At 35.3% G+C, this 27,502-nt stretch overlaps 2 pseudogenes; both read left to right on the forward strand.

Annotated features, from left to right (window-relative positions):
* Positions 1-10,453, forward strand: part of LOC116145976 — a 33,159-nt pseudogene extending 22,706 nt beyond the window's left edge.
* Positions 10,454-19,888: 9,435 nt separating this feature from the next.
* LOC116146055 lies at positions 19,889-27,185 on the forward strand (annotated as a pseudogene).
* The last annotated feature ends 317 nt before the right edge of the window (positions 27,186-27,502 follow it).

The raw sequence follows: 27,502 nt of genomic DNA on the forward strand, positions 1-27,502 counted from the left end.
GTCAAGCAATCTGGCCATTGGCGTGGCCACATGTCAATCATCCATGATGGTCGATCACACGGTCACTGCCAAATTAACCGTCATCACACGTCACTTACTTCGCGGTGGATAACTGTAGTTGCCCTGTGCGATGAAAGTAACTGCCAAGACTGCTGCATTTAATGCGACATGACGTGTGGAAGTTACACATATGCCCTCATTTCAAATTCTGAGTTTGTTAAGAAATTCACAACAGAGGAAAACCAAGTGTTGAGTAGTGACTAGAGATAAGTCAACACATGAAGCTTGATAGATCTGCATTCGCGCACAACTAGGGTCAAAAAAAAACCAAAAAAAAAAAAAAAAAAAAAAAAAAACTGAAACGAACTTAATGGGAAACCGGACAAACTCGAATAAAAAACTGTTTTCGGATTAATTGGTTTATTTAGTTTTCAAAAGTAACCAAACGAATTTCGATTCAGTTAATGTTAAGGGCAATATTAAACCGTTTTTAAAAAAAAAATATCCCTTTTTTTTCTCCACTTTTTCTTGGGTATTGGTTGCATACTGCATTCTGCTTCTCCTGCACATTTTCTTAGGTCTGCTTCTCATCATTATTTTCTTTTCTCTTCTTCTCCTTTCACTCTTCTCTTTCTTTCACTTTTCGTTTTTCTTTCTTTTCTTCTCTCTTTCACAATTCCTTTTTCTTTTTCTTTTCGTCTTCTTCTCTCCTCTCTCTTCTCCATTTTTCCTTTTCTTTTCATCTTCTTCTCTTTCACTTTTCTGTTTCTTTTTCTTTTTCATTTCTCCATTTCTTCCCTTCATACTTTTCTTTGGATTTGGATAAGAGGCGGAGAGAACGCCATGATTCGGACTTCAGTTGTTCTTCTCGATGGTTTGGAAGCTCTACGTCTGCGTTTTTTGTTATGAGATGTCTCAATCTAAGACTAAGTGAGACTGATTCTATGTGTCTTAGGTGTTGGTTTTTGTTATGTAAGCGTTGGATTGTGATTTGGGATTGTTTGATTCGACAGCTGTGAGGCGCCCATTTGGTGTCCTTGCTATTCTAAAGAGTCCAACTTCAAATTTTATTAAATCGTTTATAAACGGTTAAACGATAACTCAAGCGATAATTCGTTTGGTAATAAGTTCAAGGATAATATGGTTCGGTTACTGTCGGTATCTCTTTGAACCGAAAAACAGTTTGTTTGAAAGTGTGTATCTGTTTTGTTAACCGGATTTCCATACCCCTACGCAACGACGAAGTTCGAGCTTGTATCAAATCAAGCAATAGTCTTTAAGCTTGAAATGCACCAAACACTAGGGAGCAATGTTGTGTGTGATTTTTCATCAAGCTCGAGAGAAGTAAGAGGTCAGCGAGGTTATAGCTCAATCAGAATCAGTTCGATCAATCGATTGTCTACCCAACATAAACTCGTCGAGATGTAGTCTCGACTAGACAAGCTGTCACAGACCAATCCTATAGTTGTTCAACCACTCATGATAACCTCAGATCCCGAATATCTCGGAAGGGATCAGATCAACAACAATCTTGGTGCAATCTCAATGCTATCGCGAGAATATCGGAGTTCATTTCAATCTTAATTGTAATCCCTTTTTTCGCTCTTTCTTTGTAAAATCTTATATAATCCTTCCAATGATGAGAAAGGGTTAGCAAATTATTCTAGATCATTATTGTAAGCTCTCACAAAAATACAAAAACAGTGGAGTAACTCAAGATATATTCAACCGACCACTTTAAAAATCATTGTGTCATTTATTTTACTGTTTTTGCTTCATTACATTGCTGTTATCTGTAATCACGCACACATCAGTTTTGATCCTTAAAGTCAATCGCATCGCTCTAGTTGTGCAAATCTTGTATCAAGACTGCTCATTGGATCGAATAATTTATACATTTCTGATTGATTAGGGTATAATTGTAATTTGTAAAACTTGTACATTTTAGAAAAAGTATAAATACAAATATTTCAATTAATAAAAAGTGTTGGAATTCAATTAATATTCAATGTCTCATTATTTTTTATATTTCATAGTGATTATATTTTAATAATACAATTACAAATGTCATAAATATACATATAAAATATTTTTATAATAATTATTAATAATAATAAAATACCATAATGTATAATAGTAAAAAAATTGTAGGTCACCTACAAAGCACAGGCCACCTCGTGTGCTAGGCCCAGTACGCTGTATAGCGGCCTGCCGTGGGCTTTAGATTTGATGGGCGACATGCACGACAAGACAAATTTCTGCGGCATAACACAACACGACGAGCCTTAATTTTAGGCAGACAACCCCCACACGCTCTAGCTAGTGGAATTTTAATATTTTCTAGAAAATCTTGGAGACTTTAAATCTCTCGACCAATAAAATTTACCCCAAAATTAATTACTTTGATGTTCGATGGTTCGATAGAGACTCTTGAGTGTATTACCAAGAGTCTTGAGTTCTAGTACTAATAGGTAGCCATTTAGTTCTTAACTATTCGTTTCTAATCCCAAAGATTAGTTGAAGTGTGATACAGCGACCAGATATCCGCTTAAAAAAAAAAAAAATTACCCAAATTTGTAAGTAGAAATTCTTAAAGACCAAGAAAAGCGAGTAAAACAACGACGAACAAACGCGCGTAAGGCTGTTGTAATCTCGTGAAAAATGTTGTAGAACCCTTATCTAGAACGCCACGTTGTAAAATTACACGGGTGAGTCGAAAATAATAATTAAAATGATAAAATCACAAGGTACAGATTCCTCCACAATGTAAGACTTTATTGGTGCCTCGTCACCTAGAACAACCTATCATTTTATATATAAAATTACTTTCAAAATTTCCTTTTAAGTTTTCTCGCCGTCTGGGCTCAGTTTCTCACAACAACCTCTTCCCTTCTTCTTTCCTCCCAGTTCCCCATGAAATTTCCCAAATTTCGGAAAATTCGTCGTCTGATGAATCGAAATCCTTTCTCAATTCATTTCTGATTCTTCCTGCCCTCCGTTCTCTCCTCTAGACACCAAACGTCGTCGTTGGGAAGACATTGTTGCTCTAAAAAAACTGCTTCAGTTGTCTTCTTTCGAAGCTTCTCCACAAAATTAAAATAATCATTTGTTTTTGCGTTTTTGAATAGACTGGAGTAGTAGCTTATTTTGACCTCTTTGACTTCCGTGATTTCTGATAGTTTTAACCGTCGAGAGTCTTGAAGCAATAATCGTTTTTATATCGTCAAGAATCTTGAAGTGATCAGTTTTGATTGTTTGTTTGTTGAAGTTAATTTCAGTGTAAAACGATGACGTGGATTCGATTCCCGGTAGTTCGGGTTACTTGGACGCATTCCCGAGAGGAGAATGTCGTACTTCAGTAACTCGTACGTTCTTGGATGACGGTAATTGCCGGCATAGGTGGACTCCTATTCGGCTACGATACAGGTATTCTACTTTTTCTTTCCTTAATTTGCTTCAGTACCAGTAACAGTACCGGTTCTGAGAGTCTCGTTTTTTAAATATTTTCGTACTGGTCGCGTAATGTTACATAGTGATACTTACGGTAGGATTTACAGTTAAGTTTGTTAGTGATGTTAAGCAACACATTAGCGGTTAGTGTTCTCACTTTGATGTTAATAATATAAAAGTCTACTAATATACATTCCGGTGCTTTATTTTGTGCTGTAGGGGGGTAAGTTTGCCACATTCAGCCCTTACATCAACTCCAAAAAAGTGATTGGGAGTTGATCCAAGGGCTGAGTATGGGGTTATCCTTACCACTCCAGCATGGCAGCTTCCACTTATTTTAGTGATTTCATCAATTAATGTACAGGGGCGACAGTGATTTGGTCAAGTCACTTTCAAAGATGTTGCTAAAGATGGTTTTATACTTTCTTTCTCTTTTTGACTAACATACGGGAGGGAAAGCTAGTCGCCAACTTTTCTGATTTGAAAATGGATTTTAGTTATGTGACATGTTGATAATTTGTGGTTTTTAATGTATTTGATAATGAAAGTAAGAAATTGGTCTCAAGAATTTAACCTAGTTCTGTTTGGACTTTAGCTGAAGGGGCTGTTGGAATAAAATTCTTTGTTTTTAGAATAAGATAGATATTTCTTTTGTAAAAGAACAATTCCGTTGTTTTTGGAGTTCCAAATTACTTTTCAATAATCAAGTAGTTTAATCAAGTTGTTAGCTATATAGAGTCTTAGATAGAATAGTATCTTAATTCCAGATAACTTTTTTCAGATTGTGAATGAACACCCTGACAATTTAATTTTAATATGAATTCTCTCCCTGCCTTTCCAAATTTTGGATTTGGCCAGATTTATGTAATATATATATGGTTCTTGTAGGTCAAAATTTTACGAAATTGGTGTTTATAATTAATGCCATAATTTGCTTAATTTGGGATTTCTCTATAGGGATGGAAGGTGGCTTTAACATGGTAATCCAATTGAACTTTAGACATTCCCACTAGATAAATGAGCAGCCATGATTCTACTGGTGGTGCTCATTTATCATCGACTTCCAGTATTAGTTGGTGATGAGTATTGTCATTCTAGAAATTCTTATTACTTTAAAAACGAGAAGGTAATACCAAGTCTTAGGAATAGATAATAAGCAGACCGAATTATTGTAACTTTGAGTTATTTATGCTTCTGCTTTCTTTGGATAGTGAGACCTTTCTTTCTTACTGAGTAAATTATGAATTTGATTTTAGGTGTATATAGCTCATCCTGGTTGAACTTCTCTTCATTATTTATTCTAAGAATGTTATCCGATTTTAAACTTTTTATGCAGGTGTCATATCAGGAGCCCTTCTGTATATAAAGATGATTTTGAGGTGGTAAAACAGAGTAGTTTCCTGCAGGTAACAAGCTAGTAGTTTCCAATTTTGTTTTTCTTCTTCTGATGAGATGGTAGAGTTTATTTTACCTTTGTGTATATATTGCATTTTGTGGTTATCAAGGAAAGCAGAAAATAATATATATATATATAAAAAAAAAAAAAAAAAAAAAAGTTTTTCCTCTATTGTCTTTGGTTGAGTTGGGAAAGCAGAGACTAAATGATGTTATGATGGCAGTAATGATTGGTATTGATGGGATGATGGCAATTGAAGCTTGTTATCATAGTGAATGCCGCAGGATTATTCTTGCAGGAGTTGGGGTGCTTGGATGGGTGTTAGGCATGTGGAGTTGTGTTTGTTTGTGGGGTTGGGAGAGAGGAGGAAGGCAACCTAGAATTTATCCTGCCAGTTCTATGATTTCCTTATTTAATTTTGTTTGCTTTTTCTTCTTTTGAAACATTCTATTCATTTAAGTTGTCAGGAAACAATTGTGAGCATGGCTTTGGTTGGTGCAATAATTGGAGCTGCATCAGGTGGTTGGATTATGATGCATTGACGTAAGAAAGCTACTCTTCTTGCTGATATTGTATTTACACTGGAGCAATTGTCTGCCGCTGCTCCAGATCCTATGTTCTAATATGGGACGGCTTTTAGTTGCCTGGTTGGTGTGGCATCTGTAACTGCTCCAGTATATATAGCTGAAGCAGCCCCACAGAAGTAAGAGGTGGACTTGTAGCACACAAATGTACTTATGATAACTGGTGGACAGTTTCTGTCCTACCTCTAATTCTGCTTTTACTGAGGTCAGATTTACCTTGGCTTTATTTACTTTGCTTTCATCAACGTGCAATATTTCTGTAGATACAACAAATTCCGTGTATAAATTACTTTGGTTACATGATGTCTTTGCTATCATTTTGTGTTTTTTCTTATCAACCTAAAGAGGTCTAATAGCACTGTAGAAAAAGAAGTGATATTATACTTTTTTTCTTTTTTTGTAGAAATTAAATTGAAATTAGGTTGGCAATGTTTGCTAACTAGTGTTTGGGCATTCATGCTAGTCAGTAAAATGAAATTTTTGTGAGGAGCTGAATAAATCCATTTAGCCAGAGATTGAGAAATAAAAAGACCTTTTGTTCTTATAGATAAACTGATCTTCTTTTAAAAAGATTGTTGAAAAGCTATGTACAAACCTATTTATGGAAAAGGGGAATGTTGAAGAAGGTTTTAGTAAAATAACCTTACACAGTAAACTTTGGGGATATTATATGTTTTCTAATTTAAATGAGCTAGGCAGTAATTCGCTTTCCTATTTCTACTTGGTTCAAATTATCATGCAGCTCCTGGTGCTATATATCATTGAATACTACAATGTGAAAGGGGTTATCTAAATTATTGGTAATAAACATTTTTGTCTGAAACTAGTGTGATAGATATAACTTTTCCTTTTTGCACTTTTTCCGTTATTAGTGATGATTTTCTGCTTCTTGAAGGAATTGGTTTTCTAAGTTATAGATTGTTCTTCTTTTCAATGTGACCATTCTTGCTGGAATTTGTGTCATGTCCCTGCTCATTATATCTCAGCTGTGTGAAAGGTTTCTATTTTGCGTTTTAAGAGGCACTACCAAGATAAAATTTCGGGTTTGCATTTTAAAGAACCCCCCTTGACACATAATTGAAGAATTCTCTCCTGTTTTCTGGCATATTTTAGATTAACATAACATTGTGATGTAAATAGCAGTGCATGGAATGGATTCCTCTTTAGTTAAGTTATTATAATGCTGGCTAATGGCAGTGTAAGCTTTGATTTTAGATAAAAAAGAAAATGACATGCAAGTGAGTTAATTTTCCATATTTTCCATTAAGTTGTTTTGGTTAGCCTTTAAATTTTGGTTGTCTCTTGAATAGAGTTGTACAAAAGCTAGAAAGAGCAGTTTTGTTTCACTGAAGCAAAAGAAAAAAGATTTTATTGCTTTTAAAACCAAAACTTTAATTTGTTGTAGAAGCAATGTTCTACTTGGATTTTGGAGTGAAAATGCTGGTGATACTCTCTTTCTCATTCTTGTTTCACTCTTTCATTTTCTTTTTGACATATGTACGAAAGACTAAGAAAAGTTGCAAGTTGGTACTATAGTGAGAGTTATTGTTTTTCTCTATGTTAGAGAAGGAGAGTGACACAAATAGTGAGAAAATGAGTGTTGCTAACATTTCTCTTATGGTTAATGTTAGGATCCTTGAAAGGAAAGGGTGGGCATGTGGGTTATAAAGGGTTTGGCCACCTCCCTTGGCACGCCTTTTTCCAAGGAGAGTTTTACTCACGCCCACAAAAGGCCCACTACCAGCCCAATTGTTTGAGTTGTTAGAAGGTATCATCAGTTAATAGGTTAATATATCATGATGTGGAAGATTTTTGATCCCTTATCAATTTGTTGAATGTTGATAATGCCGGGTCTCTGGTGCACTGCCTTTATTGGGTAATGGTATCTAAGGCTTGCATTAAGTAAGTATTTGCTTATTCTTTAGAAATATAGCTTGGTTAGTTAGCTCTACATTCATTTTTATATCTTACCACCCCATTCTTAAGTTTTACTTTGCTGCAGTTTTTCATGTTCCAGCTTTGGCAGCTTTTCTGTTTCTTCGCCAACATGGAAAATTATTCTGTCCTTGGTCCTACAAGGTCACACTTTGTTGGTCCTCTGCATAAGTGTCTCGTTTTTGAAATTTTTTCCTTTTTTTTTTTTTTTTTTTTTTGTTTTTGGTAATCTTGTTTAGTCCGAAAGCTGTTCTGGAAATAAAATGAATAACAGGAAGTCATCACTCTGTAGCATAAAACGGATTGCATAATTTGGTCTCAGTTCTAGGGAGTGATTTGCATAAATCAGTGCTATACCACTTATTTAGAATGACTATATCAAAAAAAAAATATTTGCTTAATCTGCTGTATGTCCATAAATTCGTAAGAAAAGTAATGTACTGAAAAGACTTATTCATAGTGTGCAAAATTAATGATGTCTTAACTTAAAATTAATATTTGGAAGTTCTGAGATGTTATATTGACCAAGTTAATTACATAAACAAATTGCTTGCATCCTAGATGGAAGTTTTAACTACGAGAAATGTTGGGATGAATTCCTTTAGGTTTTATTCCTTAGGGTTGAGAGAGGGCCTGGCTGGATGAAGGTTTTGATTTGAGTAGATTTTAGTTTTCTTAAGCATTTTGGCCAAGAAGACATTCCCTATTTTAAACAATTTCACCTTATTATTTGCATATCATTCTCACTATATTGTTTGGACAGGTACCTGAACATGGAGATGGATGTTAGGAGTATCAGGTGTGCCAGCTGTCATTCAGTTTGTCTTATGCTTTTTATGCCAGAGTCTCCCGGTGGCTTTTTATGAAGGTACAAAAAATATCTGTCAACTCTTATAAAGTTAATTCTGTACTTGGGAATTCTCTCTTTTTCGGCACATTATCATATTAACATTCTATATGTACAGAGTGATAAAGATAAAGCCCTTCCATTCTTAATGTACAGAGTGATAAAGATAAAGCCATTTTTCGATTCTTAATGTACAGAGGGATAAAGATAAAGCCATTTCCATTCTAATGTACAGAGTGATAAGATAAAGCCATTTCCGTGCTTGCTAAATTTATGACATTGATCGGTTAGAGGAAAATTGATCACTTTCTGCTGCTTCAGAGGAAGACGCCAAAAAAGAGTACTGTCAGATACTTGGAGTTTTTTAAAAGAAAAGAATCAGACTGCATTTCTGGCTGGGCTGGGCTTCAGTACGAATTCAGAGTTTACGGATTTCCTCATTAATTGTACACCACTGATTTTCTTTCTACTGCTAATCAGAGACGTAGTCAGAATTTTTAGTGAGTGAGTTCAAAACATTTAAGTTGATAAATCTACAAAAAAAAATTTGGGGTCAATATGAATTTAAGTGGGGCCAAATTGTAAATATATAAAATATATATTTTTTTTATTTTTTCAAAGTTTGAGTGGGTTCAACATGAATCAGTGGGGTCAGAATTGTAAATACTATAAATATAAAGGTTTTTTTATTTTTATTTTTTTAAAAGTTCGAGTGGGTTCAATTGAACTCATATGTTATGTGGCTACGTCCTTGCTGCTAATACAGGTTGGAGTTATGCATCATCAGCTGTTAAGATGTATTGCCTCTTTTCTTCCTTTGGGTAGAGCTTTGTGGATGATTCATTGTTCTATTTGTTTTTGATTCTTTTACTTTTCTGTGCAGTATGATGTGAAGCTTTTAATTTATTGCCATCATATCTCCTTGGTATGATGTGTTTATCTCTTGTTATGGACTGGATTATCAGAATTTCCTTTGCATAGTGTTAGATGGTAAGGTTAGGCAAACTCGCATTAAATGGTGTTAGAGTTGAATAAATAGACAACATACTACAGACGATTGTTTTGAATTGTTTACATTTCCATTTGGGTTTCGATTCTTAAAGAGAAGCTGAATGTTTGAAACATTTACTAAGATGAGATGTGAAATATCAACTCAAGTTGGACTAAAGCAGCTCCAATCTTGTGATGTGCATCTTAGTTTACTTCATGCTTCAGGTTCATATTTTTCTCCAAGAAAGATCTTTTTAATACCAATTTGTGAACACTCGGGCATGATTATTATATATGGAAGTGATGGTTTAAATTTTGTGCCAATGCCTGCTATTTTGTTTTTCATACCCTTACGCTACCTCCCAACTCCAATTTTTACGGCTGAGTATTTTGCATATAGGTCACGGTCTCCATTCTTTTTCATTATTAAATTAGTAGAGTATATAAAAAATGTTAACAAAATTGTCAGAATTATGTATGCACTTTGAAATCTGTGATTACTCAGGCTTTTCACAGTTCACGGGTAAATACAGTTATGTACTACAGCCCAACAATTGTTCAAATGGCCGGCTCGAATCAAACCAGCTCGCACTTCTCCTATCTCTCCTATTGCCGCTTTAAACGCAGTTGGAACAATTGTTGGGATTACCTAATTGACCTTTTGGAAGGAAAGTTGGCCCTCTCAAGTTTATTTGGTGTAGTTTTATCCCTTGTCCTCTCGCTTGGATTCTTTTCCGAATCATCTGGTCCTCTAGTGGGCTCTATGGGGGATTGCAGTTCTTGCATTGCACCTATATATTGCTTTCTATTCACCTGGAATGGGACCTGTGCCATGGACTGTGAACTCCGAGGTGTTATCCTGAGCAATACCGAGGGACTGTGGGGTATGTCCGCTACTGTAAATTGTCGCCTCAAACTTGATGTAGCCCAAAGCTTTCTTCAGTAGCTGATGCTGTTGTACCGGAGCCACTTTCTTGATTCTCGCTTGCATTGCTGTACTTCGCAATGTGTTTGTGATCGTATTGTGCCAGAGACTCAGGGATTGACATTTCTTGAAGTGGACAGATTTGGAAAGAGAGAGCTTGGGCACTATTCCAACACGAAAGCCTCCTGAGCATGGAAATGACCCCTAAGGTTCGTACACCCAACCGGTGTTTCGAGTTTACAGTTTCCAACAGCGTAAAAGTTGTGATAAGGTTGAGTAGCATTTTAAAATTAGTACTGAATTTAGATATCCGAACATGGTTATAGATCATTGATTGACATGTTGGATACATAAGTTAGTTTTACTGAAGACCGATCCACGCAGACCATGAAATCACTTTTATGTTCCATGGTTTAAGAATGTCATCATGACGGCATATACCCTTGGGATGTCCGAGAGACTAGTACTGTTGTGTTGATATAAGGCTTGTGTAGTCATGTACTCTCGAAAGTGATTTGTTGTACCCTCTAGTAAAGGTACATTGGATTTGTTTATATTGAATTTGTTATTAGATCCTTTCTTGATACGATTTTTTTAAATCTTAAATCTCTAAACTTTTAATGGTTTCTTCTTAAGTTGAAGAAGCTTTTGAAATTTGAATATTTTGAAGGAAAGATTGTGTTTCTTTCAATGAGATTTGCAATATGTGATCAAAACCTAATTCATATCTATTTTTGGGAGTCTCTTATTTTTGCTCAGTGTTATTATATAACAAAATTTTAATAAAATTTAGGACACAAATTCATGATTATGGATTCATGGTAATTCAATGCTTAGAAATTGTTTTTTTGTATAAAAAAAATATCATTCTAACTTTAAGCACCCCATTGAATCAAAGGTGAAGAATTTGTTCTCAAATTTGTGTTAAATAGTTTGACGATTTGCATTTATGATTTAAACGTTAAAATTCTTAATATCAGTCTGCTAATCTTTTCACGGGATAAAGGAAAAAATTCAATTTACAAAGATAAGTATGGTATTCTTTCTCTTCAAGGGTTATTATCCCACCTTCTCTGAGGTTTCGTTTTAGTCACTCACACCCCAAAGGCATAAAAATTAGCCCTTACTCTCCATATTTGAGAAATATCCAATACCGCTCCTTATTGGCATTAATTGATAATTTCTTTCGTATGGTTTATTTCGTTTAATCTTATGAGATTGATTGATATCAAACCCATCCATTTTATTGCGAAAGTTTAAAAACACCTATATGATTTGTTAGGGTTCATTCCATTTTAAAATTAAAGTCTATTATCCCTTCCATCACTGCCAACTTAAAAAATATTTTTTAATTCCTATACTTTTTTGTTTTCGTAAAACATTAAAAGGTTATCCTACCACATATTTATTATTTATTTATGATTTTTTTTAAAGGAACTTTACCAAAATTCATTTTTAATTTAATTTTTTTTTTTTTTTCCTCAATGTTTGTTTAAATGTGTTTATAAATTATAAACCGTCCATGGGAAAATATAATTATAAGTTTAATGTTGATTTTGTAGATTAATTTGGATATTTCTTGAGGAAGGATTTAGAAAATGTGTTAAGTGATGGAAGGATAAATAGACAGTTAATTTAAAAATTGATGGAACCATAACATATCACTAACACAGTGATGTTTTTATTATATTAAAATAAAGTGGATGAGTGTGACAAAATTAATCTCATAGGGGGTAAATAAGGTACCAAACATAGAAATCCATTGATTAGACACATGAGGAGAGGTATTGATACTCTTTAATGTAAAGGAGGTCAGGGATAATTTTTCATACTTTTGGGGTGTCCTAAACCTCGGGAAGTGTGGGATAACATATCCTTAGCATTCAGTCAATACATTTATATACATCTCATTAACAACTTTTCCTTAAGAGAAATTTTTTTATAATTTTTTTTAATAAAAATAGTTAATTTCTACAGGTTAACCCGTCAGAAATTGTTGCATTTCAATTATCATTTTACATAAAAAATTACCTTAGCTGTATAAATATACGTACATTTCATGTTCAACAAACTTTTCCCGACAGCATCATTAATAATTATATACACACGGCTGTACCTTTGTTCTAGGACACAATACAAAATTAATGATCTCAAAAGCTACAACATCTGAAATCGTTACATCATTGATTGAAGTGCTCCCTGAATAATCTTTGCTGAAGAATTATTTATAGTCACTTCGGTGAAAATTAATCGTTAAGTTCCAAACTTGATGGCTAGTTGAACTGTGTCTGCATTTCCTTAAAAATCTATGAGATTGCACCAGGTCTATTTAACTGGAGCTCGGACTTCGCTACACACTTGCATTTTGAATAAAAGTTCATCTGGCTGTTCATCACTATTACAGAAAACACACTGAAAACATAGAAATAATAATTATGCAAGAAATTATTCAATCCAGGGATGTAGCTAAGAACTCGTTCTAGGGGAGTCAAGACGTTAATTAAACTAAACAATACAATTGTAAATAAACTTATAATAAATAATAGTCTAGGGGTGAGCACGGGTAGCGGGTAAAACCGAAATAGAAACCGAAACCTACTCCGAACCGACAATGTACGGGTAGGTTCCGGTTCCATTTTTTTTTTTGGAACCGACACTGTGCAATTCCAGTTTCTACATGTGAAGGAATTGGAATCGGAACCGGAACCTAGAAAAAAGAACCTGCAACAGATACCTGGCTTGGAACCTGCAGCGAGTATCCTGTTAAGGAACCTGTTTTGGAACTTAGGCTGAAATAAAATATCTTTGAAGAATGAGAGGTCTATGTAATTTTACATATAAAAAAATTAAAATGGAAAAAGTTAAATTTTTACAATAACCTAATTAAATAAATATACAATTATATTTATTACATATAAACTATACCATATAAAAAACTTTAATATATTATAATATATTACGAGTGCTCTTTATTTTAAAGAGCATATTCATATAAATAAAGAGCATCTTCATTAATTTCTAAATATAAAGAACAAATTTTTTATTCAAATCCAATGAACTCTTTAAATTTAATAAAGATGCTCTTTATTTTCAAGAAAGTGACTTAATGGGAGAGAGAATTAATAAATAAAATGCTTAGAAACTTATATTTTATTAATTTAAATTATGATAGGGAGTGAAATTTGACTCTCTAGATATGGAGAGTCAAACTCACTCTTTAATTTATATTTAAAGGATAAAAAGTCTGTTGGACTCTTGTGTTTATGGATAGACTCTTTATAATAAAGAGTTTGAGTCATATAAAGAGTCATTTGGAGATGCTTTAATATTAAAATTTTGATTAATTAAGTGTATAAATGGAATTAAAACCAATTAAAAGTAATTTAATGTTATTAAAAGAATTATTTTTGAATAGAATAGTGTATTTGATTGAATAATAATATAATATTTAGTTATTTACCTCAATTATCAAGTTCTAAGTATATCTGTAATAAATTAGTAATTAATTAATTATATAAAATAAATTGATAAACATTAATAGATTACTAGTTAAATGATTACTTAATTAATTATAACATTACATTATAGTTAAATGATTACTTAATTAATTATAACATTCCATTATAAACATTAGTATAATACTTAATTAAATGATTAAAAATTTAATTAATTATAATATTACATTAAAGATTTATAGTATAATTACTTAATTCATTATAACATTATGAGATCAGGCCTAAGGAGGAGGACCCGATCCTTCCATTGAGCTTCCTCCAAGGCCCGGGCCTGGGACCAAATTTTTTTAAACTTTTTCGTTTTAGTCCTTTGTACAATTACTAAAACCCCATATAAATTTTGAAATAAACATAAATTATAGGGGTTAAAAGAAAATTTTACAAATTATATATATATATATATATATATATTACTTTCTTTACCGGCCTTAGTTCACCGATGTCACCCCAATAGGTAGAATTTACCCAATGACCAATTCGGTTCTTTGGCACCGAGGAATGGTCAACGATCTTGGCACCGCGGACACATTCCGCCCATGAATGAGAATCTCGCAGGAAACTAACCTCGAGAGGCGACGGGCAAACAACCTATAAAAGAGGATGAAGATAGGTCGCCAGAGGGATACTCGACAATATCCCCAACGTCAGCGTGCTGGTTTTAACCCACACTAAAGGCAGACTCAGACCTTGCAAGCTCGCTAGATGAGTCATGCCACACCAATCCAACATGATCGACGTTTCAGTTTTAACCAACGTTGCAAGCAAAGCACTGATGAGTGATAACACCTACCAACCCAGCCATCATGACTTAACCTGCACAATCAATGTGCACAATGGAGGGGGCTTATAAGTAACAGATTTGCGAACTCACCTGCTCGAAGTAAGGCTGAATAGAGCAGCCAGGGCAATCCCCATAACGAAGACTAGAGAGGGTGCAAAGAAGCTCGAGATCTAAAAGCCCGTTAGAAACAACATAGTGGAGAAATAGTGAGCACTCCATTCATAGACGAAGTTCGTCAAGCCTCGCTTCCTCAAGGATTAAGGATGCCAAGAGAAGTTAGATGAGAAAGGGGACTAAAGACCACCTGGACTTTTTCAACAAATGATGAGTTGCATCAGGTCTGTGACTTGACAAAATGTCATTGCTTTACTCACATTGGTAAGGGATGCCAAGAGGTGGTACAAGAGGCTTAAGGTGAACTTGATTGGTCTTGACAACAATTCTCCTCACGTACCCACAACAATTCTAAGCAAGGAGAGTTCATAATGTCGCTCAGCTACCTGAGTATATGTCAGGAGAAAGATGAAACGCAGACCTCGTATCTAACGAGGTTCTAGAATGAATAGGCAAAGGTCATAGATGCATTGAAGAGTCAATCTAGACTTTGCTAATTGCGGGTATCAGGCTATAGACGGAGCTGTGGAAAGAACTCCAAAGTGAAGACCCAGTAAGCCTGACGAAATTCTACCAATGACTTCTAAAACATCAGTGAGTGGAAAGCTTGCTAGCGACCTAGCCAAAAGCTTGCCACAAAGAGCTCCAGATGGGCGACAAGATCGCCCAGCAGATAAAGGAAGGGCCAAGATCGCAATGAGAGGGGCCGAAATAGGTTCAAAAAGGAAAAAACAAAAAAGGCAAGATCACTCTAAGCTTGCTTAAGGAAGAAAGTTTTGTTCGAGGTTTACTACAAAGCAAAGGAATTTGGTTAGTTCGACGGTCGAGCTTCAAAACATCTTACACGTATAAGGGTCAGAATCTTACTAGCTTCTAGAGCAAAAATGTCGGTCTCCTTGGCCTCGTAGAAAAAATATTGAGTCTCAGTGCGAAACTTCTTTGGGACATTGACCAAATTGTTAAAATATACTTTTCTCGCCTTGGAGAGATACTACATTTGGTCCTGACTTTTTTTCAATCTATACAAATGGACGAGCTCCTCTACAAATAGCTCGCCCAAGTAAGCTACTTGGTACGCTATATACATGCTACTATAATTATGTTGAGTTCGCTAACAACTGAAGGGGACAATACCGAACCGTTCCAAAATGTTTGCGACGAAGATATGAGAGGGAATGAACATTCCACACTTAAGATGGTATTAAAGACCACCACACAATTGGCGGGGGGATTTGGGGAGAAGCCTCCTGAAGCCCTTAGGGAAAGTTGAGGGCATAAACTTCAATTATGTGCCAATATCCTCGGGCCAATTAAGGAATGTGGTTCCTTCTGGGCCTATGGGTTGGAGATTTTTGCAATTGAGAAATCTCTATGGAAGTGTGATCAGAAGAGCCCGCCGCATCGGGGTTTGAGCTTCGTGCAACGACATCCTGGAATCTCAAGGATTACATCCCCGAGAACCGTTGAGCCTACTGGAGAGTCGAACATGCGATCAATACTATGATACTCGACGAAGACATGGTGAAAACTCGCCTTAGGGTACCTGAATAGAAGAAAACAAGTCTCAAAGCTCGAAAATCGACGACCTATCCACACTTTGCTTTCCGTTCAGGCAAAGGTAGCTCGTGTCAGACAATAGGCACAAGCGAGCTACCAAGATTCTGGCGACTGCCATCATAAACCTTCCTTAAACCCCAAACCGAGGGAAATACACTCAAAAACCTTAAAAAGCTAAATATGGCCACGACAATGGCCACCCTCAACCGCAAAAAGGTGTAAAACAAGTAAAGGAGGAGAAAAAAGCCTTACTGAAGTGTAAAGGTGGAAAACTCATCGAAAAAGCACTGTGAAATCGAAAGAGTAGTGACAGAGTAAGTAAAGAAATCTGGAAACTTTTGCAAACTGTGTAGTATTTCTGGCAAAGTTGCCCACTTTTATAATGGTTTGTATGGGAGACAATGGGGTGGGATTCGACTATAGTCGTCGATCTACAGTGAACTTAGCCCTCCATTCGTCAAGCAATCTTGGCCTTGAACGTGGCCACGTGTCAATCATCACGAGGGTCGATCAACCGTCAGACTGCAACACATAACTGTCGTCACACGTTACCTCAACTTCATGTGTGGATAACTGTAGTTGCCATGTGCGATGAAAAGTAACTGCCAAAGACTGCTGCGTTTAATGTGACATGACCCGTGGAAGTTACACATATGCCCTCATTCAAATTTCGAGTTTGTTAAGAAATTCACAACAGAGGAAAGCCAAGTGTGAGTACGTCGACTAGAGATAAGTGCAACACATGAAGCTTGATTAGATCTGCATTAGCACAACTAGGCTAAAAAAAAAAAAAAAAAAAAAAAACCGAAACCAAACTGAACTGGGAAACTGGACCCAAACCGAATAAAAAACTATTTTTCGGATTAACCGATTGGTTTTAGTTTTCAAAAATAACCAAATCGAATTTTCGATTCAGTTAACGGTTTAAGGGAATATTAAACCGGTTTAAAAACAAAAAATATCCCTGTTTTTTTTTTTCTCCATTTTTCTTGGGTATTTGGTTTGCAAACTGCAGTCTGCTTCTCTGCACATTTTCTTAGGTCTGCTTCCACTCAATTATTTTTCTTTTCGTCTCTTTCCTTTCACTGCTTCTCTTTCTTTCAAACTTTTCAGTTTTTCTCTTCTTTCCTTTCTTTCACCAATTTCCTTTCTTTTTCGTCTTCTTCTCTTCCTCTCCTTCTCACTTTTCCTTTTCTTTTTCCTCTTCTTCTTCTTCACTTTTCTGTTTCTTTTTCTTTCCTTCTTCATTTCTTCACCTTCACTACTTTTCTGTTTGGATGGATAAGAGGCGAGAAGAGAATGCCATGATTGGACTTCAACGTTCTTCTTCTTCGATGGTTTAGTATATTTTAACTTTAGGTTTGTTGGGAGCTCTACGTCGCGTTTTTGTTTGAGATGTCTCAATCTGAGACTAAGTGAGACAGATTCTGTGTGTCCAGGTGTTGGTTGTTGTTATGTAAGCGTTGGATTGTGATTTGTTATGTAAGCGTTTGATTGTGATTTGGGGTATTTGAAATCGACAGCTGTGAGGTGCCCATTTGGTGTCCTTGCTATTCTAAAGAGTCCAACTTCAAATTTTATTAAATCAGTTTATAAACCGGTTAACCGATAACCAAAGCGATAATTTGGTTTGGTAATAAGTGGTTCAAAGGATAATAAGGTTCGGTTACTATTTGGATTATCCTTTGAACTGAAAAACTGTTTGATTTGAAAAGTGTGCAATCCGGTTCGGTTAACTGGATTTCCATACCCCTACGCACAACTGATGAAGTCTGAGCTTGATATCAAATCGAGCAATAGTCTTGAAGCTCGAAATGAGCACCAAACAATAGGGGGCAGATGTTGTGTGTGATTTTTCCATCAAGCTCGGAGAAGTCAAGGTCAGCGAGGTTATGCTCAATCCAAAAAGTTCGACTCAATCGATTGTCTGACCCAACATAAACTCGTCGAGAGTAGGTTGACCTAGCACAAGCTAGCACAACCAATCCTATAGTTGTTCAACCAGCTCACTGATAACCTCATATCCCGAATATCTCGGAAGGGATCAGATCAACAACAATCTTGGTGCAATCTCAACGCTCAATCGCGAGAATATCGGAGTTACATTTCATCTTTTGAATCCCTTTATTTTCGCTCTTTCCTTTGTAAAAAATCTATATAAAATCCTTCCAAGATGATGAGAAGGCGTTAGCAAATTATTCTATGATCATTATTGTAAGCTCTCACAACAAATACAAAAACAGTGGACGTAGACTCAAGAGTATAACTTGCCGAAGCACTTTAAAAATTCATTGTGTCATTTATTTTACTGTTTTTGCTTCATTAATTGCTGGTTATCCGTAATCAGCACACATCAGTTCTGATTCCATAAAGTCAATCGCATCGCTCTAGTTGATGCAAAATCTTGTATCAAGAGCATGCTCATTGGATCGAATAATTATACATTTCATGAATTGATTAGGGTATAATTGTAACTTTGTAAAACTTGTACATTTTAGAAAAATGTATAAATACAAATATTTCAATTAATAAAAGTGTTGGAATTCAATTATATTCAATGTCTCATTATTTTGTTATATTTATAGTGATGATATTATTTTTAATTATACAATTACAATTGTCATTAAATATAAAATATAAAATATTTTTATAATAATATTAATAATAAATTAAAACTACCATAATGTATAAATAGTAAAAAAATTGTAGGTCGGCTACAAAGCACGCGGGCTGCCCCGTGTGCTAGGCCCACAGCAGCGTGTATAGCGGGCCGTGGTGGGCTTTCAGATTTGATGGGCGCACATGCATGACAAGTTACGAATTTCTGCGGCTATAGCACACACGACGAGCCTTGAATTTTAGGCATGCACAGCCCACTATCGGTCTACAATAGGAGCATTTATATTTTCTAGAAAATCGTTGGAAGACTTTAAATCTCTTCGACCAATAAATTTACCCCAAAATTAATTACATGAATGTTCGAGTGGTTCGATAGGAGACTTGAGTGTATTACCAAGAGGTCTTGAGTTCTAGTTACTAATAGAGGTAGCTATTATAGTTCTTATCAACAATATTCTGATATCCCAAAAGATTAGTTAAAGTGTGCATAAACAGACCAGATAACCAGCCTTAAAAAAAAAAAAAAATTACCCCAAAATTTGAAGTAGAAATCTTAAAAGAACCGAAAAGCGAGTAAAACAACGCGAACAAAACGCGCGTAAGGCGTTGTAATCTCGTGAAAATGTTGTAGTAACCCTTATCTAGAACGCCACGTTGTAAAAAATTACAGGGTGAGTGCGAAATAAAATTAATTAAAATGATAAATCACACGACAGTCAAAGATTCCTCCAACAAATGTAAGTACTTTATTGGCGTGCCTCAGCACTGCAAGAACAACCTCATTTATATATAAAAATTACGTTTCAAAATTTCCTTTTAAGTTTTCTCGCCGTCTGGGCTCAGTTTCTTTCCAACAACTCCTTCCTTCTTCTTTCCTCCAAGTTCCCCATGAAATTTTTTTTCGCAAATTTCCGGAAAATTCGTCGTCTGATCGAATCGAAATCCTTTCTCAATTCATTTCTGATTCTTCCTGCCCTCCGTTCTCCTTAGACGACCAAAACGTCGTCGGGGAAGACATTGTTGCTCTAAAAAAACTGCTTCAGTTGTCTTCTTTCGAAGCTTCTCCAAAATTAAAATCAATCATTTGTTTTTGCGTTTTTGAATAGACTGGAGTAGTAGTAGCTTTATTTGACCTCTTTGACTCCGTGATTCTTGATAGTTTTAACCGGCGAGAGTCTTGAAGCAATAATCGTTTTTAATATCGTCAAGAATCTTGAAGTGATCAGTTTTGATTGTTTGTTTGTTGAAGTTAATTTCAGTGTAAAACGATGACGTTGGATTCGATTCCCGGTAGTTCGGGTTACTTGGACGCATTCCCGGAGAGGAGAATGTCGTACTTCAGTAACTCGTACGTTCTTGGATGACGGTAATTGCCGGCATAGGTGGACTCCTATTCGGCTACGATACAGGTATTCTACTTTTTCTTTCTCTAATTTGCTTCAGTACCAGTAACAGTACCGGATTCTGAGAGATCTCGGTTTTTTAATATTTTTCGTACTGGTCCGGTAATGTACATGAGTGATACTTACAGGTTAGGATTACAGTAAGTTTGTTAGTGATGTTAAGCAACAACATTAGCGGTTAGTGTTTCACTTTGATGTTTAATAATATAAAAGTCTTAACATAATCACACATTCCGGTGCTATTTTGTGCTGTAGGTGTGGGGTAAGTTTGCCACCATTTCAGCCCTTACATCCACTCCAAAAAAGTGATTGGGAGTTGATCCAAGGGCTGAGTATGGGGCGTTATCCTTACACTCCAGCAACATGGCAGCTTCCACGGTTATTTAGTGATTCATCATTAATGACAGGGGCGACAGTGATTTAGTCAAGTCACTTTCAAAGATGTTGCTAAAGATGTGTTTTAACTTTTTCTTTCTCTTTTTGACTAAGCATACGGGAGGAAAAGCTAGTTTCGCCAACTTTCTGATTTGAAAATGGATTTTAGTTATGTGACATGTTGATATTTGTGTTTTTAATGTTATTTTGATTATGAAAGTAAGAATTTGGTCTCAAGAATTAACCAGTTTCTGTTGGACTTTAGCTGAGGGGCGTTGGAATAAAAATTCTTTTTTTTTAGAATAAGATAGATATTTCTTTTTGTAAAAGTAACAATTCCTTGTTTTTTTGGAGTTTCCAAAATTACTTGTTCAATATCATGTTAAGAGGCTTTAGATAGAATAGTATCTTAATTCCAGATAACTTTTTTCAGATTGTGATGAAAACACCTGACAATTTTAATTTTAATATGAATCTCTCCCTGCGCTTTCCAAATTGGATTTGGCCAGATTTATGTAATATGATATATGGTTCTTGTAGGTACAAAATTTTACGAATATTGGTGGATAAGTTAATGCCATAATTTGCTTAATTTGGGATTTCTCTATAAGGAGATGGAAGGGCTTAACATGGTAATCCAAATTGAACTTTAGACATGTTCCCCACTAGATAAAGAGCAGCCAATGATTCTACTGGATGGTGCTCATTTATCATCGACTTCCGTATTTAGTTGGTGATGAGTATTGTCATTCTAGAAATTCTTATTACCTTTAAAACAAGAGAAGGTAATACCAAGTCTACTTAGGAATAGAAAATAGCAGACCGAATTATTGTAACTTTGAGTTAAATTTGCTTCTGCTTTCTTTGGATAGTGAGGACCTTTCTTTCTTCTGATGAAATTATGAATTGATTTTAGGTCGTATATAGCTCATCCTGGTTGAACTTCTCTTCATTATTTATTTCTAAGAATGTTATCCGATTTTAAACTTTTATTGCAGGTGTCATATCAGGAGCCCTTCTGTATATAAAGATGATTTTGAGGTGGTAAAACAGAGTTTCCTGCAGGTAACAAGCTAGTAAAGTTTCCAAATTTGTTTTCTCTTCTGATGAGATGGTAGAGTTTATTTTACCTTTGATGATATATTGCATTTTTGGGTTATCAAGGGAAAGAGAAAATAATATATATATTATAAAAAAAAGAAAAAAGAAAAAAAAAAGTTTTTCCTCTTATGTCTTTGGTTGAGTTGGGAAAAGCAGAGAACTAAATGATGGTTTGATGGCAGTATAGATTGGTATTGATGGTGATGATGGCAATTGAAGCTTGTTATCATAGTGAAATGCCGGCAGGATTATCTTGCAGGAGTTGGGGTGCTTGGATGGGTGTTAGGCATGTGGAGTTGTGTTGTTTTGTGTGGTTGGGAGAGAGGAGGAAGGCAACCTAGAATTTATCCTGCCAGTTCTATGATTTCCTATTTAATTTTGTTTGCTTTTCTTCTTTTGAAACATTCTGATTCATTTAAGTGTCAGGAAACAATTGTGAGCATGGCTGGTTGGTGCAATAATGGAGCTGCATCAGGTGGTTGGATTAATGAGCAATGGACGTAAGAAAGCTACTCTTCTTGCTGATATTGTATTTCAGCTGGAGCAATTGTCATGGCCGCTGCTCCAGATCCATATGTTCTATATTGGGACGGCTTTTAGTTGGCCTGGTGTGGGTGTGGCATCTGTAACTGCTCCAGTATATATAGCTGAAGCAGCCCCATCAGAAGTAAGGGTGGACTGTAGCACAAATGTACTTATGATAACTGGTGGACAGTTTCTGTCCTACCTCGTAAATCTTGCTTTTACTGAGGTCAGATTACCTGCTTTATTTACTTTGCTTTCATCAACGTGCAATATTTCTGTAGATACAACAAATTCGTGTATAAAAAGTACTTTGGTTACATGGAATGTCTTTGCTACATTTTGTGTTTTTTCTATCCAACCTAAAGAGGTCTAATAGCACTGTATGAAAAAGAAGTGAATATTATACTTTTTTCTTTTTTTGGTAGAAATTAAATTGAAATTAGGTTGGCAATGTTTGTGCTAACTAGTGTTTGGGCATTCCATGCTAGTCAGTAAAATGAAAATTTTTGTGAGGAGCTAATAAATCGCATTTAGCCAGAGATTGAGGAAATAAAAAGACCTTTTGTTCTTATAGATAAACTGATCTTACTTTTTTAAAAGTTATGTTGAAAAGCTATGGCATAACCTATTTATAGGAAAAAGGGGGAATGTTGAAGAAGGTTTTAGTAAATAACCTTAGGGGGAATGTTGAAGAAGGTTTTAGTAAATAAACTTACAAGTAAACTTTGGGGATATTTATATGTTTTCTTAATTTAAATAGAGCTAGGCAGTTATTCGCTTCCTATTTCTACTTGGTTCAAATTATCATGCAGCTCCTGGTGCTATTATCATTGAATACTACAATTGTGAAAGGGGTTATCTAAATTATTGGTTAATAAATCATTTTGTTCGAAACTAGTGTATAGATATAACATTTTCATTTTGCACTTTTTCGTTATTAGTGATCGATTATCTGCTTCTTGAAGGAATTGGTTTTCTAAGTTATAGATTTTCTTCTTTTCAATGTGACCATTCTTGCGGAATTTGTGTCATGTCCCGCTCATTATATATCTCAGCTTGTGTGAAAGGTTTCTATTTTGCAGTTTTGAAGAGGCACTACCAAGATAAAATTTCGGGTTTGCATTTTAAGAAACCCCCCTGAGACACATAATTGAAGAATTCTCTCCTGTTTTCTGGCATATTTTAGATTACAATAACATTGTGATGTAAATAGCATGTGCATGAGAGGATTCCTCGTTTAGTTAAGTTATTATAATGCTGGCTAATGGCAAGTGTAGCTTGATTTTTAGATAAAAAGAAAATGACATGCAAAGTGAGTTTAACACTTTCCATTAAGGTGTTATTGGTTAGCCTTTAAATTTTGGTTGTCTCTTTGAATAGAGTCGTACAAAAAGCTAGAAAGAGCAGTTTTGTTCACTGAAGCAAAAGAAAAAAAGATTTTATTGCTTTTAAAACCAAAACTTAATTTGTGTAGAAGCACATGTTCTACTTGGATTTTGGAGTGAGAAATGCTGGTGATACTCTCTTTCTCATTCTTGTTTTCACTCTTTCATTTTCCTTTTGACATATGTACGAAAGACTAAGAAAGTTGCAAGTGGTACTATAGTGAGAGTTATTGTTTTTCTCTATGTTAGAGGAGAGGAGAGTGACAAAATAGTGAGAAAATGAGTGTTGCTAACATTTCTCTTATAGGTTAATGTTAGGATCTTACATTGAAAGGAAAAGGGTGGGCATGGGGTTATAAAGGGTTTGGACACCCTCCCTTGGCAAGCCGGTTTTTCAAGGAGAGTTTTACTCACGCCCACAAAAGGCCCACTACCAGCCCAATTGTTTGAGTTGTTTAGTGGGTATCCATCAGTTAATAGGTTAATATATTCATGATGTGGAAGATTTTTGATCCCATTATCAATTGTGTTGAATGTTTGATAATGCCGGGTCTCTGGTGCTAACTGCCTTATATTGAGTAATGGTATCTAAGGCTTGCATTAAGTAAGATATTTGCTTATTCTTTAGAACTATAGCTTGGTTAGTTAGCTCTACATTCATTTTTATATTTTACCACCCCAATTCTTAGTTTTACTTTGCTGCAGTTTCTCATGTTCAGCTTGCAGCTTTTCTGTTTCTCGGCAACATGGAAAAATTATTCTGTCCTTGGTCCTGACAAAGGTCACACTTTGTTGGTCCTCGCATAGTGTCTCGTTTTTTGAAATTTTTTCCTTATTTTTTTTTTTTGTTTTTGGTAATCTTGTTTAGTCCGAAAGCTGTTCTGAAATAAATGAATAGCATGGAAGTCATCCTCCCGTAGCATAAAAACGGATTGCATAATTTGGTCTCAGTTCTAGAGAGTGATTTGCATAAATCAGTGTCTAAACTATTTAGAAATGTACTATATCAAAAAAAAAATATTTGCTTAATCTGCTGTAGTCCAAAATTCGTAAGAAAAGTGGAATGTATGAAAAGACTTATTCATAGTGTGCAAATTAATGATGTCTTAACTTAAAATATAATATTTGGAAGTTCTGAGATGTTATATTGACCAAGTTAATTACAAAACAAATTGCTTTGCATCTAGATGGAAAGTTTTAATCACTGAGTTAAATGTTGAGATGAATCCTTTAGGTTTTATTCTCTAGGGTTGAGAGAGGCTGGCTGGATGAAGGTTTTTGATTTGAGTAGATTTTAGTTTTCTTAAGCGATTTTTGGCCAAGACAGACATCCTCATTTTAAACAATTTCACTATATTTTGCATATCATTTCACATATTTGTTTGGAAGGTACCTGGAACATGGAGATGGATGTTAGGAGTATAGGTGGGCCAGCGTCATTCAGTTTGTTTTGATGCTTTTTATGCCAGAGTCTCCCCGGTGGCTTTTATGAAGGTACAAAAATATCTGTCAACTCTTATAAAGTTAATCTTTGTGACTGTGGATTCTCTCTTTTTCGCACATTATCATATTAACATTCTATATGTACAGAGTGATAAAGATAAAGCCACTTCCATTCTTAATGACAGAGTGATAAAGATAAAGCCATTTTTCGATTCTTAATGTAAGAGGGATAAAGATAAGCCATTCCATTCTAATGTACAGAGTGATAAGATAAGCCATTTCCGTGCTTGCTAGAATTATGACATTGATCGGTTAGGGATGAAATTGATCACCTTTCTGCTGCTTCAGAGGAAGAACGCCAAAAAGAGTACGTCAGATACTTGGATGTTTTTAAAAGAAAAGAGATCAGACTTGCATCTGGCTGGGGCTGGGCTTCAGGTACGAATTCAGAGTTTACTGGATATCCTCATTAATTGTACACCACTGATTTTCTTTCTACTGCTAATCGGGACGTAGTCAGAATTTTAGTGGAGTGAGTTCAAAACATTTAAGTTGATAAATCTACAAAAAAAATTTGTGGGGTCAATAGAATTTAAGTGGGGCCAAATTGAAATATTATAAAATATAATATTTTTTTATTTTTTTCAAAGTTTGAGTGGGTTCAACATGAATCTAAGTGGGGTCAGAATTGTAAATACTATAAAAATATAAAGGTTTTTTTATTTTTATTTTTTAAAAGTTCGAGTGGGTTCAATTGAACTCATATGTTTAGTGTGGCTACGTCCTTGCTGCAATACAGGTTGAGAGTTATGCATCATCAGCTGTTAAGATTTTAGTGCCTCTTTTCTTTCCTTTTGGTAGAGCTTTGTTGTGATGATTCATTTTCTTATTTGTTTTTATGGCTGTGATTATCAGAATTTCTCTTGGCATAAGTGTTTAGATGGTAAGGTCTAGGCAAACTCGCATAATGGTGTTAAGAGTTGAATAAATAGACAACATACTACAGACGATGTTTTTGAATTGTTTACATTTCCATGGGTTATCGATATCTTTAAAGAGAAGCTGAATGTTTGAAACATTTACTAAGATGAGATAGGTGAAATACTAAGCTCAAGTGGACTAAAGCAGTCCAAATCTTGTGATGTAGCATCTTAGTTTACTTCATGCTTCAGGTTCATATTTTTCCCAAAGAAAGATCTTTTTAATACCAATTTGTGAACACTCGGGCATGGATTATTATATATATGGAAGTGGATGGATTTAAATTTTGTTGCCAATGCCTGCTATTTTGTTTTTCATACCCTTACAGCTACCTCCCAACTCCAATTTTTACTGCTGGAAGTATTTTGCATATAGGTCACGGTCTCCATTCTTTTTCATTAATTAAATTAGTAGAGCTATATAAAAAATGTTGCACAACAAAATTGTCAGAAATGTAGTGACTTGAAATCTGTGATTACTCAGGCTTTTCAGCAGTTCACGGGATAAATACAGTTATGTACTAAGCCCAACAATTTTCAAATGGCCGGCTCGAATCAAACCAGCTCGCACTTCTCCTATCTCTTGCTATTGCCGCTTTAAACGCAGTTGAACAATTGTTGGGATTTACCTAATTGACCATTTTGGAAGGAAAAAGTTGGCCCTAAGTTTATTTGGTGTAGTTTTATCCCTTGTCCTCCCGCTTGGCATTCTTTGCCGATATCTGGTTCCTCTAGTGGGCTCTATGGGTGGATTGCAGTTCTTGCATTAGCCCTAATATATGTTTATTCACCTGGAATGGGACCTGTGCCATGGACTGTGAACTCCGAGGGTATCCTGAGCAATACCCGAGGACATGTGGGGGTGTCTGCCGCTACTGTAAATTGGGTCTCAAACTTGAGTTGTAGCCCAAAGCTTTCTTTCAGTAGCTGATGCTGTTGGTACCGGAGCCACTTTCTTGATTCTCGCTGCATTGCATGGTACTTGCAATTGTGTTTGTGATCGTATTTGTGCCGAGCCAGAGACTCAGGGAGACATCGAAGGGAACAGATTTGGAAAGAGAGAGCTGGGCACTATTTCCAACACAGAAAGCCCTCTGGAGCATGGAAATGACCCCTAAGGTTCGTGACAACCCAAAACCGGTGTTTCGAGTTTACAGATTTCCAACAGTGTAAAGTTCGTGATAAGGTGAGTAGCATTTTAAAATTAGTACTGAATTTAGAGATTCCGAACATGGTTATAGATCATTGATGTACATATGGATGCATAAAGAAAGTTAACTATGAACCCGATCCACGCAGACCATGAATCAACTTTTATGTTCCATGGTTTAAGAATGTCATCATGCACGGGCATATAAACCTTAGGGATGTAGAGAGACGAGTAGACTGTTGGTTGATATAAGGCTGTGTAGTATGCATATCGAGAGTGATTGTTGTACCCTAGTAAAGGTACATTGGAATTGTTTATATTGTTTGTTTTTGTATCAATGAAGTGTTATTTTGGCTTGATAAACAACGACCAGAGATGGGATTGGAGTGACCAATCTTAGAGTAGTAAGGTGAAAAATACTTTATTA

Source organism: Pistacia vera, unplaced genomic scaffold (genome assembly GCF_008641045.1).
Source record: "Pistacia vera cultivar Batoury unplaced genomic scaffold, PisVer_v2 Contig1146, whole genome shotgun sequence".
NCBI classification, from domain to species: domain Eukaryota; kingdom Viridiplantae; phylum Streptophyta; class Magnoliopsida; order Sapindales; family Anacardiaceae; genus Pistacia; species Pistacia vera.